General features: G+C 44.6%; 1 pseudogene; it reads right to left on the minus strand.

Moving 5' to 3' along the window:
- Positions 1-3,434: 3,434 nt before the first annotated feature.
- LOC131273496 (serine/threonine-protein kinase MARK2 pseudogene) lies at positions 3,435-10,246 on the minus strand (annotated as a pseudogene).
- Between the last annotated feature and the right edge of the window lie 8,288 nt (positions 10,247-18,534).

An 18,534-nucleotide genomic window follows, 5' to 3' on the forward strand; every position in this document is an offset into this window, starting at 1 on the left:
TGTGCACACACACGTACATACACACACACACAGAAACACACAGAGTTAACACTCTCATCAACACTTGACAAAGCAGAAAGCCTAAATACATTCAACATTGAATTCTTAAGGAAAAATGACTTGACTCTAATTTTTAAAAACTTAAGCCTTCAATATTGAATCTACTCCATAATCATGTTTCCATTTAAAAAGGAGAAAAGGTAACTCAAACAGAAATGAAACAGAATAATGTGGTGTTTTGGTTTGACAGAGAGCTCCCAATGCAAAGTACCAGAAAGGGGTTGGCTTTTACAACCCATTTATTAGGGCAAAATCCTACAGTTCTGTGGTTGAGAAATAGCCAAATCAAGGCACCATCAGAGATGCTTTCTCACCAAATTCAGCTCCTGGTGACCCTGGTGCCCTGCCACGTGGAGGGACAAGACAGCAGCAGATCTCTGCCTGGTCCCTGCCTTCGCTCAAGGCTCACCGTTTCCCAGAGCTTGGCTGCGGGTACCAGGCATGTGGCTCATCTCTTCAGCCTTGAGCTGCTCCATGAGCCCAGCCTCTTGGGGGCTTCAGGCTTCAGCTTCAGCTGCTAGTGATCCTCGAGGCCTCTCTCCCATGGCAGCGACAAAATGGTGACTTTGTTTCTCTAAGTCTCCTCCCTGTGTCTCCATTCATGTAAGGCCCAGGAAGAGGGGGGAAACCAAACCTGGGTCATGCCTCACTGATGGAGTCCCATCAAAATGAACTGATCAAGTGATCTATTCAGGGTGAGAACCAAGTCAAAGGCAACCAAAAGGTCTCACCACCTTCTGAATTAAAAAATGTAAATTTTGGGGGGGATTCACCAAATTCAAGCTGTCACATCTGGATATCACTCTCTTACTAAATAGGTTTACAAAAAACTAGAGCGAGCATATGTAGGGAAAATAAGCCAATAGAAAGAAAACTCCTACATTCACGAGCTTGCTCAGCACACTATTATTTCTAATGAACAGCTCTTGGAAACAATGCAGTGTCCAGGACTAGAAGTCTCTCTGTTTGACAGGTGGACTTCCACACAGCCCCATGTTTTAAGTGGCATCTTACTGCACACAGGGCGATGGTCCTTAGTCCAGGGTGTCCCTGAATCTGCACCTCTGGAAAGTAAACCCCAGTCTTCTGCAGTGGGCAGGAGCTACGGGCTGCGGACCATTCTGTCCAGACTCCCCCTCTCCTGACCTGCCTTTCTCCCCGCCTGTTCCACCACAGGGTCCCTTATGTCTGCGGTGCTGAGCGCTGCAGGGATCAGAGCATAAGTGAGCGGGCCTGTCCTTCTGCCGCTGCTGCCTCAGGTTAGGGTTCTCTACTTTTGCCAACAAGTTCCTAGTCCTAAGTCCACACTTCACTTTCACTATTTTATTATTCTGTTTTCCTTGTCTCTCTGTTCATCCTTGTGGCTCAGTCCTTGAAATTAATCACTTTATCATCATTTAAGTTATGTGAGAAAACAGAGGCAAATGTCAATGCTCATTTCTCAGTGATTATTGGGAAGTGTTTCATAAAATTCTTACATTAATGTTCATATCCTGTTGAATCTAATGTTCTAGAACCCTTAGAGGATAATATTGTGTATGTGTTGTGTATTGAGGAAAGAGCACTGGACTCAGATTCCTAGTGGAGCCTAAATTTTATGCTTCTAAAATATTTTGTAATCCCATATACAATTTTCCTTATTGCTTTGCCCTCATATTTAAATCTAGTTAAGGGAAGAGATGTGGCTCAGGCAACTGAGCTCCTGCCTACCTCATGGGAGGTCTGTGATTTGATTCCCAGTGCATCCTAAAGAAGACAGCGAGCTGGTATGTTGGGCAGTGGCAGCGATCAGACGCAACAAGACGACACAAGAGACCAAGAAGAAAAAACATAATGAGACACACAACAGGAGAGGGCACGCAGGGGTTTAAGTGATTACGCATCTCCCTCCCATATCAGCGGTCCTGGGTTCAGTTCCTGGTGCCTCCTAAAAACAGCATATGGCAAGTGCAAACAACGAGGGGGTGGGGAGAAATAAATCTTTACAAACATAAATAAAAATTAAATTTGCTTAACTTTTAAGATCTTTCTTTTGCAAGTAACATTGAATTTTTGCCAACCAAGTGTACTTTCAAGGAATGAATAGAACCAGCCTTAACTAAACTTAAAAAATGATTTTTCCACATGCAGTAGAAGTATATCTTGTTTTTGTCAAACATGGTTGTGCCCCACATATACACGAGAAGGAAAGTAAACTTTCAAAACTAAAAGTAAACCTTCAGCCACTGCAGGACCTCACTGTCCATGAGGGAAGGCAGGAAGCAGAGGGGTGGCCCAGGGAGGTGGGGAGGGGGGAGTCACTGTGGCAGGAGCTGCGTGGATCACAGCAAGGGCACCCCGAGGGAAGAGCAGCAGCAGGTGGGTGCTGTGGGGCAGAGGCTCTCCTGGAGGGAGAAGCCTGTGTCCCCTCACCAGGGAGAGGACCCCCGGGGCAGCCTCCTGGGGACTGGGGCCCAGCAGCCTGCAGCCCCTGCTCTCTCCAGGCCTGGGGCAGCCCCTCTTTCCACCTGGAGGGCTGGGGGAGGTGGAAGCACAGGCTCTTTGGAGGACAGGACCCGACAGCAGCTTGGGAAGAACATGACTGACTCTGGGGAATGGGACAGCATTTGGTGCAGGGGGGTCACCAGCACCCCCTACCCTCACCTCTGCATCCTAGAGCAGCTGCCAGCCCCTCCTGCTCAGATCTGCACCAGGCCAGGTGCACAGATGCCCAGGCATGGGTCCCAGGGTCCTGAGGTGAGGGACAGGCCACGGGATGGTTGGCTTGAGGGGAAGGAGGGAGGGGAGGGTAGAAGCCTACATGGGCTTTGCAAGGGCTGCCAGGGAATCCCATCCCCAGGGCAGGGCCCCAGGGATGCAGTGCCCACTTCCTGCTTGGAGCTGGAGAAGAAGGGACCTTGGAATTTTCTTTTCTATTGTTATGCATATTACTGTCCTTTAGAGGGAGCCCCCTGTGCTGCATCTTCCCCTCCTCCACTTCCTTGGACCACTGTGGAGGACAGGGTGGGAGGGGGAATTTCTGGGCAGGGAAAGAACTGAGAGACCCCCAAACCTCTGTAAGCATCAGGCCCCGGAGAGGAGGAATTTTGCCAATGACACCCAGCCTCCCTGTGTTCACCCTGCGGAAGTCACCCATTCTCCCAAAGAAGGACCTACCAGGGGAAGCCAAATGAGTTCCCCAAACAGTCACATAAGATGCCTCTCAGGTGGCCGCCCCCAGCTTCACCGCCCACCGCCTGCATCGGGAGCCCCCCTGAGCCTTCTCGCTGCTCCCTGTGATGCTTCCCACGCTCCTGCCTACCTAGGGGTCTCTGCCCAAACTAGAGATGGTATCGACCCTCTTCTTGGGCAAGCTTTGAATAAACAAACTCTGCTCTCATTTGAATTCTCTTTATTTCTCCAGAATGAACTCCACTCTCCTACAAAGAGGAAGATGGAGAAGGCAGGAGAGGGGTGCAGGGCCCCAGGGGACACAGGCCAGTCTCTGCAGCAGCGTGGGTGGGGTGAGTGGCCCCCTGGCAGCGAGGCTCTGCAGGCCGCTCCCCTGGGCCCCCAGATGGTTCCCTTCACCTTCGGAAGCTGAAGCCCCTGGAACTTAGGAGCCGATGCTTGGAAGGCCTTGTGGATGAGGATCTCCTCTGCAGGTGGACCCAGTGAGACCCGCCCAGCACTGCAGACCTCCGTCCTCCATGCCCTAAGCCCTCCAGCACACGTGGCGCTCATGCCCAGCAGCCGACACTGTTGTTCAGGTCCAACTACAGCTGCTGTGTCCACACCTGCTCATCTCCCCCACTGTCCTTTCAGGCTCCGTGTGGCGCATGAGCTTCTTCCTCCACAGTAAGTCTAGGGAGAGCAGCCTGGACTCTTCCCATGGTTTCTATTTTGGTCACCGCCTCTGCTTCTCCTCACCAGAGGTGGGAGCATCTCCATGTGCTTTTTACTCTCAGGTTCACAATAGACTTCTTATTTCACTGCCATCTCCCAGACTCATTCGCCAGGACATGGAATCAAAGACAGCTCAAGCACAGCTGGCTGCAGCCCCTCAGGCTCTCTGGACTGGGCACCAAAAATGCTCAATGGAGAGGCCAAGAACCAGGAACCCTGCAGCACGGCCTGGTGGCCTCACCACTCCACAGCAGCAGCATGGATGGAGTCCAAAAACAAAACATCTTCCCAAGCTAAGTCCAAGAGAGCTCTGTCCACAGAGGGCAGCTCCCACAGCAAGGCACCTAGGGAAATTTTCCCTGCATTGGGTCCCCAGCTTCTTGTTCTAGCAACAGTCAGGCCAGAACACACCCAAAGGGAACCTGTTCAATGTTAAATGAAGATATAAGCAGGTCGGGTTTGCCAGGAGGTCATTGAACCTCAGCAAATACCGAGGGGAGAAACCAAGGTCCACTCAGTAGACTTACCATGGAGGACGGAGACCAGGAGCCCCATGGAGCCCACAGAGGAGATACGGGAGACAATCACCAGCAGCCATGAGTGGGACCTCAACAGCCAAAACATGCTGCTGTGGTGTGTGTCACACGGGGCTGGGGGTGTACACAGGGCAGGATGGGGGTGTGCAGAGGCCACGGTGAGCTCGCAGTGGGGGTCCAGTGAGGAGGACCCCAGCACCTCCACAGCATGCAGAACATTACCAGTAACTAAGGAGCTTTATCCAGCTCCCAGGACATGTGGCGTCAAGGGGCAGCCCCTGGGCCTCACCACCAGCCTGGGAGAAGGACAGGAGAGGGGAGCAGGCCCAAGGCAGCTCTGGGGTTCTGCCTGGGGGTGTGGGCAGTGGTCGCCTGGGCAGCGAGGGCCTGCCCCCCTTGCCTGCTCTCCCAGAGGATGCCTGGGAGCGCTTTACACCTGAAGCAGCTTTGTGAGTCTGGCCTCAATGTCTCTAAAGGCCCTGGAACTCCCAGACACCCTTTTGACCTGCACCCTGTGGAGCCCCCGCCGTGGCAGCCTGCACACTTCCACCCTCCACTGGAGGAAGTCCTCCTGGCCTGGCGTGCCGCACATGCACAGCAGCCCGTGGGGCCCCATCAGGTCCCACTCGCAGCCAAGTGCATCGAGCACCCGGCAGATCTCCCCCATTATCTCGTGCGGCTCCAGGGAGCTCATGACCTTCATCCTCCACTTGGGGTCCCGTGACCGCGGCAGGGCCCCCTGAGGGCCCACTTGGTTGTCCCTCCCCTGGTGCAGCTCCTTGCAGGCGCACCCTAGGCACAGGAAAGTCCAGAATCGCCTCCACATGCTCGGCTGGCCCTGCCTGTTGGCGGGAGGGGAGGCAGGCCTCCCCCTGCAGGGCAAGTTCTTCTGCTCACCCCTGACTTGGGGTGTTCCCCTGGGGATGGCTTCACCCGTGCCAACAGCGGACAGGTGAGTGCTTCCTTCAGAGCCTCCTTCCCTACTGCTTCTCACATGGGAGGAGGCGGTGACCGCAGGGCCAAGCAGGGGACCCTCCTGACGACGCTCCTTGGGGCAGGGCCTGGCAGCCTGGGTGGGCCTCACCCAGGCCATCCGGGGCTGCTGGTGCACCTGAGGCAGGGCCAGGGGCCCTGCGGGGGAAGCCGACGTCTTGGAGGCTCCTGGCTCTGGCATGCGCTGGCTCTCCCGGCCCTTGTCCATGACGGCCTGACTGAGGATGGTCCTCTGCAGGGGAGGAGAGCTGCAGGGTGGACCAGGGCAGGGGGCAGGCTGTGGTGGGAGGGCACAGAGGTGGGCTTCTCCCACTCCTGGCCTGGCAGGGGGCTGGGTCTGCGGGGCACTGGTGGAGGTCCCCTGCTCCCATCTGCTGTGGCCCAGCAAAAGATATATGGCCATGACTTCATCATGTCTGTCATCTTGCAAGGACGCCTGTATCTCCTCCTCTTTGTAGCCCATGGCTACCATCGCTGCTATCCGGTGGGGGTCCTGGCGAGCTGGGAGGGGCTCCACATACGGCCTCAGTTGTGCATGCTCATAGCCCGTATTGACCCACGGGTCAGTCATTATGTCTGGGAGGCTTGACCTCCTACAGGGATCCACTGTCAGGCACTTTTGGAGGAGATTCCTGCAGTCCACAGACAGGTAGTATGGGATGCGGAACTCCCCGCTGAGCACCCGCTCCTGCAGGAGCTTGGAGTTCTGTGCAAAGAAAGGGAACTTCCCGCTGACCATGTTGTAGAGAATCACGCCCAGGCTCCAGACGTCCACGGCCGGCCCATTGTACGTGTGCCCCTTAAATATTTCGGGGGCAGTATAACAGGGAGTGCCGCACAGGGTTTCCAGCTGCTGGCTGATGTCAAAGGTGTTACTTAATCCGAAATCAGTAACTTTCACATTCCCAGCAGCATCCAAGAGGAGGTTGTCTGCTTTTAAGTCTCTGTGCGAGATACACTTCTGGTGACAGTACTGCACAGCAGATAAGACTTGGCGAAATTTTGCTCGGGCCTCCTCTTCCGAGAGAGGGCCATGGGCCATCAGGTAGTGCAGGAGATCACCTCCATGGGCGTACTCCATTACGAGGTAGAGCTTCTCTGGGCTGTCAATGACTTCAAAGAGCCGGACGATGTTGGGATGGTGCAGGCTCTTCATTATGCTCACCTCTCTGGAGCGCATGCGGAGGCTGCTGGGGCTGTCCTTCTTGTGTATGATTTTCACGGCTACCTCATGGCGGGTGAGGACATGCCGCGCTAGAAAAGTCATGGAAAAGCCACCTTTGCCTAGTAATCGCAAGAACTGATAATTCTTCAGGTGGGTCTCCTCCTTAGCCCTCAAGGCTGGGAGAGGCCGCAGCATACTGGAGTTTATGCTGGGCTGGAGACCCGGTGACTCCACGCAGACTTTCCAATGGGAAAGCCTGAATAACTGATCTAATAAATAAATAAATAAATAAAATACTAAAAAAAAGAAAATAAAAAATATGATAATAAAAAATAAACAGGAGTAAAATAAAAGGAAAAGATTAAAAAACAACAAACAGGCAAAAGGTAAAAGCAAAATAATTTTTTAAAAAAGTAAATAATAAAGAAAACAAAATTGGGAGAAAAGAACTAAGACAAAAAGAAAAAATAAGAAACAAAATAAACGAATCCACAAATGATAAATAAACCAGCGAAGGGCAGTCCTAGTCCACAGGTCACCAAAAACAGCTTCCTGGGTAAGCGGACACTGAGCCTCAGCTGCAGGGCCTTATATAGGGGCAGCAGGCCCTGCACAATGGCTCCTTGTGAGGTCATCCAAGCAATGGGCCAGTCCAGGCTGTGCTCATCCTCAGGGGTTTCTCCTCACTTTCTGGTCTCAGAAACCCTCTACACTTGCCACAACATTATGGAGGATCCCACAGAACTTTGGGTTTCTGTGGGTTCTAGCTCTTCCTAGTTCCTTATCAGAAATTATAACCTAGAATGCCACAGTGCTGTCTACATTTCTAGTTTGAAAACCTTAATGATATCTGGCTTTGAAAGAGTTCAGAATATCTACATTGGAAATATCCAATTCTTTTTCTATAACTCTACACGATCTGACTCAAAGGGATCCACAACTCAAGTGATAGCGTGGTTCTCTCTGAAAATGTTCTGTTGCTTAAAGCATAAGAAGGTACATTATTGGCATCTATAATGCTGAGGGAAAGATTGCTTTCATCCTACTTTCATTTCTTGCTTTCAGTTTTGCCCAGGTTTTCTATTGTAGCTGTTTCCCTTCCACAAGCCAGAAAACTCACTGGAAGACCTCCTTTTTCCTGTCTTTACAAGTAGAGAGTGAAGCTGTGCATGAAGAAAGCAAGTCTTCTACCCTTTCTTCTCCAAGTCATCACTCTGGGCTCGGTCTCCCTCTTACTCAGCATGGTGGTGGTGTATGGGAGGTGCACATGGCACTGACCCCTCATGGCAGAGAATGGTAATTCCTACATGACTCTTAAAAGCTTCTCTGAAATATAATATCGCTATGCCACTTGGCTTTGCAAGTCTTGAATCTTTTTGATACCTCAATTCTTTCATTATTGCCTACTTCCATACTGATTTATGAAGTGAACCATTTTCTATCCAAACTGAATAGAACTATTACAGACTGGAAGAAACTGGAAAGTGAAAAGATCACTTACTTTTGGTAATGTACAGTGCTGATGGTAACACGACATTGGGAATATAATTAACACCACTGTATTATATATCTAAATGTGGATAGAAGGGGAAATTTGGGGTGGTATATACATTGATAGAATAAAAATTAAAAGTAAACAATAGGACTACACAATACAGTGAACCCTAAAGGAAACAGGACTATAATTAATAGGACAATTATATTCTTCACAATTGCTAAAAGATGGAAAAACCTAAGTAATCATAAACCAATGAATTGATAAGCAAAATCTGGTATTTTCATACAGTGGAATATTATTCAGAAGAAAAAATCAATTGTGGAAGCAAAGACAATGTGGAGGAACACTGAGCATATTAGGTTGAGGAAAGGCACCAGACACAACAGGGCAAACGCTTTATGGCCTCACTAACATGATCAAAATACAATGAATAGACTTATGGAGATGGGACTATGAAATGAAGTTAGGTGGGAGATGGAATGTGGATGAAAAGGGGAAGATGATGCTGGGTATATATAGAATACTTATTCAGGTAAAATGCATATATGGGAATGCTTGAACTTGATGGCAACACATTACAATGAAAGTACAACACATTACAACTGATGATTTATGAATGAGAATGTGGCCAAAAACAGTGTCTAGGAAAATTAAGGTTAGTTAGAGGACAGCTGAAGAATACTGGGAATGTAGAACAATGATTTTGGCAGGAGATTGTGATTAGTAAGAGAGAGCAATGGGCTTCTACTACATGTTAAGAATGTGCTGATACAATGGAAAAATACAAATTATTTGGAACTATAATTAACACCATTGTGATGATTTTGTACCAAAAGCAAGGTTGATACTACATTAATGCTCAGGGCTAAAAAAAAAAAAGACAGGAATTTGGTTTTATGAAATATGAATAGGACTAAGCAGTTCTTCTCTTACTTTTTCATTAATATTGCATAATTATGACATTTAACTAATCTCTGTATCTTTATGAACACTACAGGAACAACTGAGTTAGAATTTGCAATTAGACCAGATAAAGATGAGATGGAAGTTTTTAGGAGGAATGTATCCATAACTTGTTGAGCTGCATTTTTCTGTTATATTTTTCTGAATTTGAGATAAGGTTATAAAAAATAGTACAACGATAATAATATTTACTCATTGATGGTAACAAAGGTACCACACTAATGTAAAATGTTTAAAATGGGGGCAGGAAATGGGAACACTTTATGCATCTTTCTAGAAATCTACAACCTCTCTAATAAAAAAATCTTGAAGGCAAAGATAAATACCTCTTAATACACGGGGCAATGAAGTGGTACTAAGAATTTTAAAAAGGACAGAATTTGCAGAACTCAAGTAAATGCTGCATTTTTTAAGGTGGGGATAAGGTGAAGGATGACATATGAGTTTCCAATCCCAGGTGAGAGTCAAGATCAGTTCCAAAAGGGCAGTTGGATTCACAGAAAGATAAGAAATTACATTTTAGACACATTACAACAGACCCAAAGAGGGGACATTCATGTAAAAGCTACCAAAGAAAAAAGGTGGATGCTGGATTCAAACAAATTGATGAAAAACCAATGCTTAAGTTACAGATTTGCGGATAATTGTATAAAAAGCACAAGTAAATGTGGGTAAATAAGGGATCTGCAAAGGGAAAAAGACTGGAGAGGGTAAAAAGCAAAAGTAAAAAGCCTTGACCACTAATATTAAACTGAGAATATGGAGGAAGTGTAAAGGAGGGAGAAATAAGGGTCCAAGAGGATCTGAACAATGGGGCTGCAGAAATCAAGACAAAGCAATGATTCAGGAAGAATCTATGTCATAGGAAGGGGCTTTTTATGACTTTGAAAGTCTGTGACTTTCTAATCACTTTGAGAAACAAACAATGTGATAGAGTAAGAAGAAACACTAGATTTTGAATCACTGTTTTGACTCTTCTTAGTTCATTAGAACTACAGAATATTTTCACCAAAAAGAATTATGTAGGTATAGATAGATAAATGGATAACCAAAACTTACAAGTGCATGTAGAAAGATTTACTGGATCATATCAAGGATCAATATTGTAGACAAGGGATACTTATTTCTTTTACCCCAATTTTTCCAATAGAAAAATTCCAAGTCCTCTAAATTTATTCTCAGCATCCAAAAAAACAAAACAAAACAAAACACCATCCACAAAAATCACATTACATAGAATAAGAGAAGTGTAGTCCTTCAACCATGCCAAAGGAAGGGTGTCATAATAAAATATATCACTAATTCAGAATTAAAAGCATTTCTTTGAAAGTATAAAACTAAAATTAGCACTATACTTTTAAATACATGTCCCAGAGACTTAAATCTTTGGTCTGTTCACATGCTGGCTGAGCCCTGAATGTCAGCAGAGTTGCAACACCTACTCACCGGTTCACTGGACTCACCCAGGACAACTAACGAGGAGATGATGGTGGACAACACCCATCCCAAGGAACAGAGAGTTTGTGCAGCTGCAAGCAAGATGGTTCCATCCATCTGCCCCATGGGAACTAAGCCCCTCTCAATTAGAAACAAGAGTGGGCATCACCATCCCCAAATCCTCAAGATTGGGGAGTGAACAATGGACTAAAGTCGACTTAGTAGTAGACAATTAAAGACTTATTGCTATTTTATTCTAGCAATGGAAATTTACTTTGACCATTGTAAAGGCAGTGGCCACCAGAGGTCCTGAGGGGGAGGAAAAGAGAAGAATAGGTTCAACATGGGTGCATTTTCAGGACACTGGAATTGTCCTGCATAACACTGCAATGACAGATACAGCCTTCTACACATTTTGTCATAACCTATAAAGTTGTGTTGAGCAGAATGTAAACTATAGTTCATGCTCAGTATCAATGCTTCAATATGTGTTCAACAATTGGAACAAATGTTCCACACTAATCAAAGATTTTCTTAATGGAGAAAAGTGGGGGAGAGTTTCAGACTCTTGCTGCAGCTGACGATGGCTCAAAATGGCGAGATGTACAATGATATCACCTCCAGACTGGCACGGTGTCATGGTGCTAAAGGGCACCATGCACCAGGCTGGTGGAATACTGGAGCCTGCCTTCCTAGCTCTTCTCTAGGGTCAATGGTGCTGCAACATGCTGGCTGGATGAAGGGCATACCAAGTGGAGCAATGATTACCAGAGACATGTAAGTAGAACTTAAACACAATTGGCACTATGGCCTCCTCCCATGGAGAGAGAACATGTATGGTATTGCAAACCTGGAGCTTAGATCTATTAATGGCCACTCAAAAAGAAACGTATGCAGTAGTTGCTGCATTAATTAGTATTAAGCACAGAACCTATATGCCTAGTGATTATAATGAGACATTTCTGTTCTAGATCATCTGCAGAGGCATACTGAACATGTTTAAAGGTCCTGGTAAACTTCATTTTCTAAGTAGTTAATGAAAGGCATGCTTAACCCAGGTCTCTTCCTAGCCCTTATTCCAAAACCTGTCCCACTCAATCCTGGGGCTGACTGGCAAACCCACATGCCATCCTACCAGGGTTAAGCATTTTCCCACCAGGAAGGAAAGGGCAAACAGGTGGCTGCCACGGCAGGGGCTCCATGGGGTGCAGGTCAAAAGGCTATCTGGGAGCTCCTTTAGAGACACTGCACCCACACTAACAAAACTGCTTCAGCTTTAAAGCAATTTCATGTTCCATCTATTCTTCCCTACTCCTCCTCTCATGACCTTTGGTAACTACTATTTTATATCAATTTTACAAGTTCTTCAGTTACACATGCTAATAACTACAATAGCAATAAATCTACAGTGGTCCATGGTTGCCCTCCCCATTTTGTTTATCCCTCAGTCTTGAGGTATTGGGGATGACGTCCACTCTGCTTAAGAATGAGAGGGGGTTTAGATCTTATTCAGCAGATAGAAGCAATTGTCTTGCTTGAAGTTGTATATACTGTCATTGGGTTTTTTTTGGATGGGGGTTGTCCATCCAAAATTTGGATACCAAATTTGATAACTGTCATCTAGGCAGAAGTTCCACCACCCAAGGTAAAAATTTTTAAAGTTTCTTAGTGACAGGACAAAACAACACCAATACCTGGTTTTTTCCATTTCTAATCCTGGAAAGAATTCCTGAACTCTCAGCAGCCCGTCCCTCCTGAGAAGGCTGCACACTGACAGGTGCTCACTCTGCTCTCCAGCCCTGGCTGTGTACTCTGCTGCCTGTTTTGCAGCAGACTGTCTGGTGACACTTGCCTCCTCCTGTGCACATGCAGAAGTCAGGGAAGGAGGGAAGCTCCCCATCCTGCCTGCCTGTATAACCCACTTTCTCCTATTAGAACTGGAGTGTCTTCACCGATACTGCAAGAGATGGACTGTAGATTCCATGTGACGTCACTACATCCCACACCATTTAAGAGCTAACCTGATTCCTCCTTTCCCAATGTCCTTTTGATGTATGGAGAGAAAGCACTAGAGCTTTATTTTTGTATCTCCTATTGCCTCACTCAGCTCATTACATTTCACACACTTACATAATTATATATAATATTTTACAAGCAACAGCAAAATGTCTGGCTGTCCTATACGTTGAAAGTTGCTCAGTCATGCAATAAATTTAGGGCCAGGCTCTAAATACTATCCCAGCATTCCAAACTTACAATCATGTCTTCCTTTTCATTCAGGTTTCTCTCCAGTGCTTCTCAAGACATGTGAGAGGCTTGCTTTTGAATGAGGTAAGTGCTTGCAGAGCTCAGATGAAAATATACCAAAATGAATGCTCTTGAACTATCAGAAAAGCAAAGAATCACAAATAGAAATTGAAGTATTCAACCCATATTGTATGAAGAGTTACAAATAAACAAACAACTGATGTGTATATCATTCACTGGAAGGAATTTATATATTTTTAAATATTTTATGATCTATGTATGTGGATTTGGGTACCTTGACACAAGATGTCTAACATGAGTAAAAATTAAAGTATAAAGAAACAAATGCACATCACTCCTATAATGATACCAAATGAACCAGGCACATCTGAGACATACACATAAAGATTTACATAGAAAAATCCAATATTAATGGGGTAAAAAAAAAAAAGATATATCAGACCTTTAAGAGACCATTTTTCCCAATTAAGTATTTAAAACATTTACTAGGAAATAAGTTATTCTTAGTAAATTGTTGTGTCAGTGTGATATAAAAATAGGTATTTATAGTAGCAGTGAGTATTATATACTAAAAGGTACTTGGTGTCCAAGGAAATTTCCTTATTAAAACTTACTAAAGGCAAAGGATTTATCTCTTTTGTTTCTATGAAACTCTGGTCCATGTTCCAAGACTACAGGCTAGATTTGTACAAAGTCACTTCAAAATGATACCAAGCAGTAGTTTAAATTGCTCAGGCATTTTCTTTGGTCCTGTTCCTGACTTACACCTTCCTCCAAAGCCAGAGATATATTTATATGTGAGTAAAAGCTTATACCATGGGAAACCATCATACAAATAGCTTATAGATACTTGTAAGTGCCAACTGAGACCAAAAATAATCGGACTCTTTGTAATATGCAAAATAAATTCCATAAAAGATAAATCCACTTAAAATTATTCACAATTTTTAAAAGTGTAGAAGTCAGATCACGTGTTACTAGATCTACCATTCTATGTTATCTTGGTAAAAATAGTTATGGTAGGACCATGAAGACTTAAATCTAAGAAGAATCACAGAACTATGAACCTTTTAAAGTCACTGTGGCAGATAAGATCAAAGAACATTTCAAAAGTTTCACCCTTAGATATGAAAACTAAACATAGAAATGACAAAAATAATTCTTTCAGAAATAAAATTTAACATAAATTAGTATATTACAGCTTTAAAATATTTTGCTTAAATAATAAAAAAGTATGACTGGGATAGCATTGATTAGAATGGTTCTTGAATATTGTCTTCCCTACAGAGTTTTCATGGAAAACTGATGTAGGGAACTTTCCTCAAGTTCAACATTTCATGAGATTAATGCACTACATAATAAAAATGTGGGAAAAATGGCTCTGGGAGTTTTGGGACACGTATTTTCTCTTAAAATGTTTCTCTGTTTCTGAAAATAGTGGAATAAAATGTATTCCTTCAACATAATTCTGACCAATTTCGTGACATAATCCTTTACTTAACATCCAATTTTCTGAGAGTACACATACCATATTTTAGATTGAAAATACCTGTGAGTCTACGTTAGAATTCAATATTCTGACATCTTTTTGATAGTCATGGTTACTCTATTAGTCAGGGTTCTCTAGGGAGACAGAATCAATAGGAGATATCTGTCAATAGTAAGAGATTTTATAAGAGTCTCTCACATGACCGTGGGGATGCACAAGTCCAGGTTCCACAGGCAGGCTGCAAAGCAAGGGCTCTGATGAAAGCCCACTGACGGTTCTTGATGAGTGTCTGGGAGACAGTGGTTGTCCAAACAGGAGCTGGGAAATTGTCCCGGAATGCTGGAGTCACTTCCCCTTTTAAGGCATTCAGCTGACTGGATAAAGCAGTACTCATTGCTGATGACAATCTCCTTGACTGACGGAGATGCAATCGGCCATCTATGCAGTAAACTCACTGGTGACTAAAGTCCATAAATGTCCTTGTATTACAACTAGCTCAGTGTTTGCTTGGCCAAACAACTGCGCACAATTACCTGGCCAAGTTGACACATTAGCCTAACCTTCACAGTTACTCCACTCATTTTGAATTGTGCACCTTTACAACCAGAAGTTTCTTTCTAATGATTCTCACCATATCTATGGTCCCTCATACATGGGAGACACTTATATATTTTAATGTAATATTTATTGTGATCTATGTATCTTTAAAAAACTCAAATAAAAATTTAAAAATTTAAAACAATAAGAGGTTCTGTGGGCGGCAGACTTACCCAGTGGTTAGGGCAACCGCCTACCACATGGGAGGTCTGCAGTTCAAACCCCAGGCCTCCTTGACCCATGTGGAGCTGGCCCATACATAGTGCTGGTGCACGCAAGGTGAGCCCTGCCATGCAGGGATGCCCTCCGAGTGAGGGAGCCCCATGTGCAAGGAGTGCACCCCATAAGGAGAGCCGCCCAGCATGAAAGAAACTGCAGCCTGCCCAGGAATGGTGCTACACACACAGAGAGCTGACACAACAAGATGATGCAATAAAAAGAAACACAGATTCACGTGCCACTGACAACAGAGTGGACAAAGAAGATGACACAGCAAATAGACACAGATCACAGATAACTGGGGTGGGGAGAAGGGGAGAGAAATAAATAAATTAATTTAAAAAATAAGACATTCTGATTATGCCACACCCCACCACACCCCACTCATCCCACATCAACAACCTCTTTCATCAGGGACACACTCACTGCATTGGGGAATACATCTTGGAGCACTGCTATACTGCCTGGATTATAGCTGACATTGAAGATTACACTCTCCCCCAGTCCATTCAGTGGGATATGGCAGGATATATAATGTCCTGCATCTGTCCCTGCAATATCATTCAGGACAACTCCAAGTCCTGCAAATGCCCCCATATCACACTGCTTCCTTCCTCTCCCTGTGCTCAGCAACTCCCCTGTACACTGTCTCCACATCAATGATACAGTTCCTTCCATTGCTAGAGTCACAACAGTTCTAGAGTAGAATACCAGTAAGTCCACTCTAATCCATATTTTTTCCACCATCCTGGGCACCCTGGGATAGTGGTGTCCACTCCACCTCTAAATTGAGAGGGGGCTTAGATCCCACATAGCTGATGGATACAATTCTCCTGCTTGCAGTTGTAGACTCTCTCGGTTCCCTGGTGTGGTGGTTCACCATCCTCACCTCCCTGTTAGCTGACCTGAGTAAGTCCAATGAAACGGAGATTAAGGTGCCACAACTCCGCTGAGGCTCAGGGCCCAAGTGGCACATGGAGTGCCCAGACATTCAAGTCTACTGAGTATATACCAACTCCAGGTTCAGCACAAGTGACAGATGAGGCAGGCATGTGTAGAGAGGTCACATGTGAGTCCAACTCCATCATGCTCAGGGGCACAAATTCCAAAGTAGGGTCCACTGGCAAGGCATTGAACACCAGAGCCATCTGCCATGACCGTAGAACATGTGTGCCTCTGTAGCCCTCAGGAGCACCACTACCTGGGGTTGTTATCTACTTTAGCTGTCTCTGGGATCCTGCTGAGGTGTGCATAAGCGCAACCCCTCTCATGACCTCCCGGCTCATTTTGAAGTCTCTTAGCCATATAAACTCATTTGTCTTTACCATTTCCCCCTTTTATTCAAGGCATTTTTCTAGTTGCATCACTAGCTGCTGCTTGGGAGTAATTCCTTGGTGCAAGGAAGGCTCAACCCCGGGAGTCATGTCCCATGCTGGGGGCATGCTGAGATTGGCTTAGACAGAGGCCACATTTAAGCAACAAGGAGGCTCTCAGGAGTAACTCTTATGTACCCTGCAGCTCTAGGCCTAGTTGTAATTTCAAGCACAGAGGCTCATAAACATAGTCATCAGTACCAAGGGCCCATCATCAGATCATCTTTCTTCACTGGTCTTTGCCTGTGCACTAGGGGGACTGTTGCTGTTCTGCTGGGGAATGTGACAGAGCTCCCCAAGCTGGCAACTCCCTCAGTTGTTGTTTGTAACTCTACCTACTATGACGATATGCAACAAATACCCAAACATTTTTATATAGCCTATATACATGCCCAGGAGAACTCCCTCCCAACCATGTGCCCCCCATCAATGACACCCCACACCAGTGTTCCTCCCCTGCCATAGTTGAACCCCACTGTGATTCAAAATTTCTTCAAAAATGAAGCATAATATATTGCCAAATTTGATCAGTACGAAAATGAAATAGTAACATGTTTCAAGATTAGAAACAAAATTCACATTAATTTAGAAAATCTGAAATACAGTATAAAACAGGGGTACTAAAAATTGAAAAATATCATAAAACTTTGGTTTTGATATTTTGCCTTTCATCACTGTAATAGCTGTTGCCCTGTATGTACAGTGGCAAGGCAATCACTTCCATTCTTTCCTTGGTGCCTACACCCTTTTTTTAAAAAATTTTTAATTTTTAATTTTGTCTTCAAAAAAATTTAGATTACAGTAAGGTCCCATATACAATAGATGGGACTCCCATATAGTCAACATCAAACCCTTTTCCTCCTTCCCCAGCAAGATCTTTTCATATCCTCTTAGGTATGGGTCTTCATACTCCTTTTCTCCACTGCACCTGTCCTTCTCTAGTTTCTTTGTCAATCTGATTATTATTGCCCCTTATTTAACTCTTATTTTGGAAGGGAACAACTGCCATCTTGTCTAGATACTACCTTTAAATGTGTATATATTTTCAGAATCAATTATCTTTAAAGGCATTTTCAATTACATATCGTGCAAATACATTTTATTTCTGAACTTAAGCTTATATTTATGAGTATTTTACTCCTACAATTAAATTTTAATTTCTCATTGTATTTTAATGCTGCCTTTTCAATGACTCTTATCATTCATATGAGGCATTTGAATTTCAGTTTCCTTTTTATTTAGTCTTTTAATTTGGTTTTCATGGTGGCAGTTTTTAGATTTTTTTAAAAACTTTATTTCTAGTGCTATAGATTCCCAATACTATAGGTTCAGAGTCATTTTAATAGGACCTACAATTTTATCAACAATTGGTTTTCCTATTAGCAGGCACACAAAAGATCTGCCAAAGTAACTTACGTATAGCACATGGTCCAAAAACTCTTCAGTAAGTTTTGCACATACTGTACTTAAACACTTTATTTTAGAAATAACCTCTAGCAAGAAAGAATAGGTGTAATTTTGTTTACTGGTACTTCAAGTTTTTCCATCTACACATAAAAATCCTGCCCGCCACAAGACACCTTGATTCTCTTACTTTGAGCATCTTGAAAACTTGTACATTACTCGGAATTGTGTGGATTCAAACCATGAAAATGTTGGTCTCCTACTAATGGGGTAACATTCTGGGATTTCAGAATGCACATCCAGGCTTCCTGTACCCTGGGGACATTCTGCTGCTATGTGGACTGTCATTTGTGGAAGTCACTAAACCCTATTCACAGTTGCATCTGCAGCATCTTTTGTGGAATCTCTCTTTTTTCTTTCTGTCTTTCTTTCTTTTTTAGTCAGGCCAGGAAAAAGATTTTATTTAGAAATGGGAGAAAGAAGAGAACTTGCTGAGAAATGGAAAGGATGGAATAAGCACCATTACTGGTGTTGGCTACTCTAGGCAGAGAAAGTGAGTTCTGGCTTGTGTGGTCATCTTCAAAGCTATTAATTTTCGCTCCCCTTACTAATGCTAATGGGAAGGGCCCAAGCTGCTATTGGTTATC

This window comes from Dasypus novemcinctus, chromosome 15 (assembly GCF_030445035.2).
Source record: "Dasypus novemcinctus isolate mDasNov1 chromosome 15, mDasNov1.1.hap2, whole genome shotgun sequence".
NCBI classification, from domain to species: Eukaryota; Metazoa; Chordata; class Mammalia; order Cingulata; family Dasypodidae; genus Dasypus; species Dasypus novemcinctus.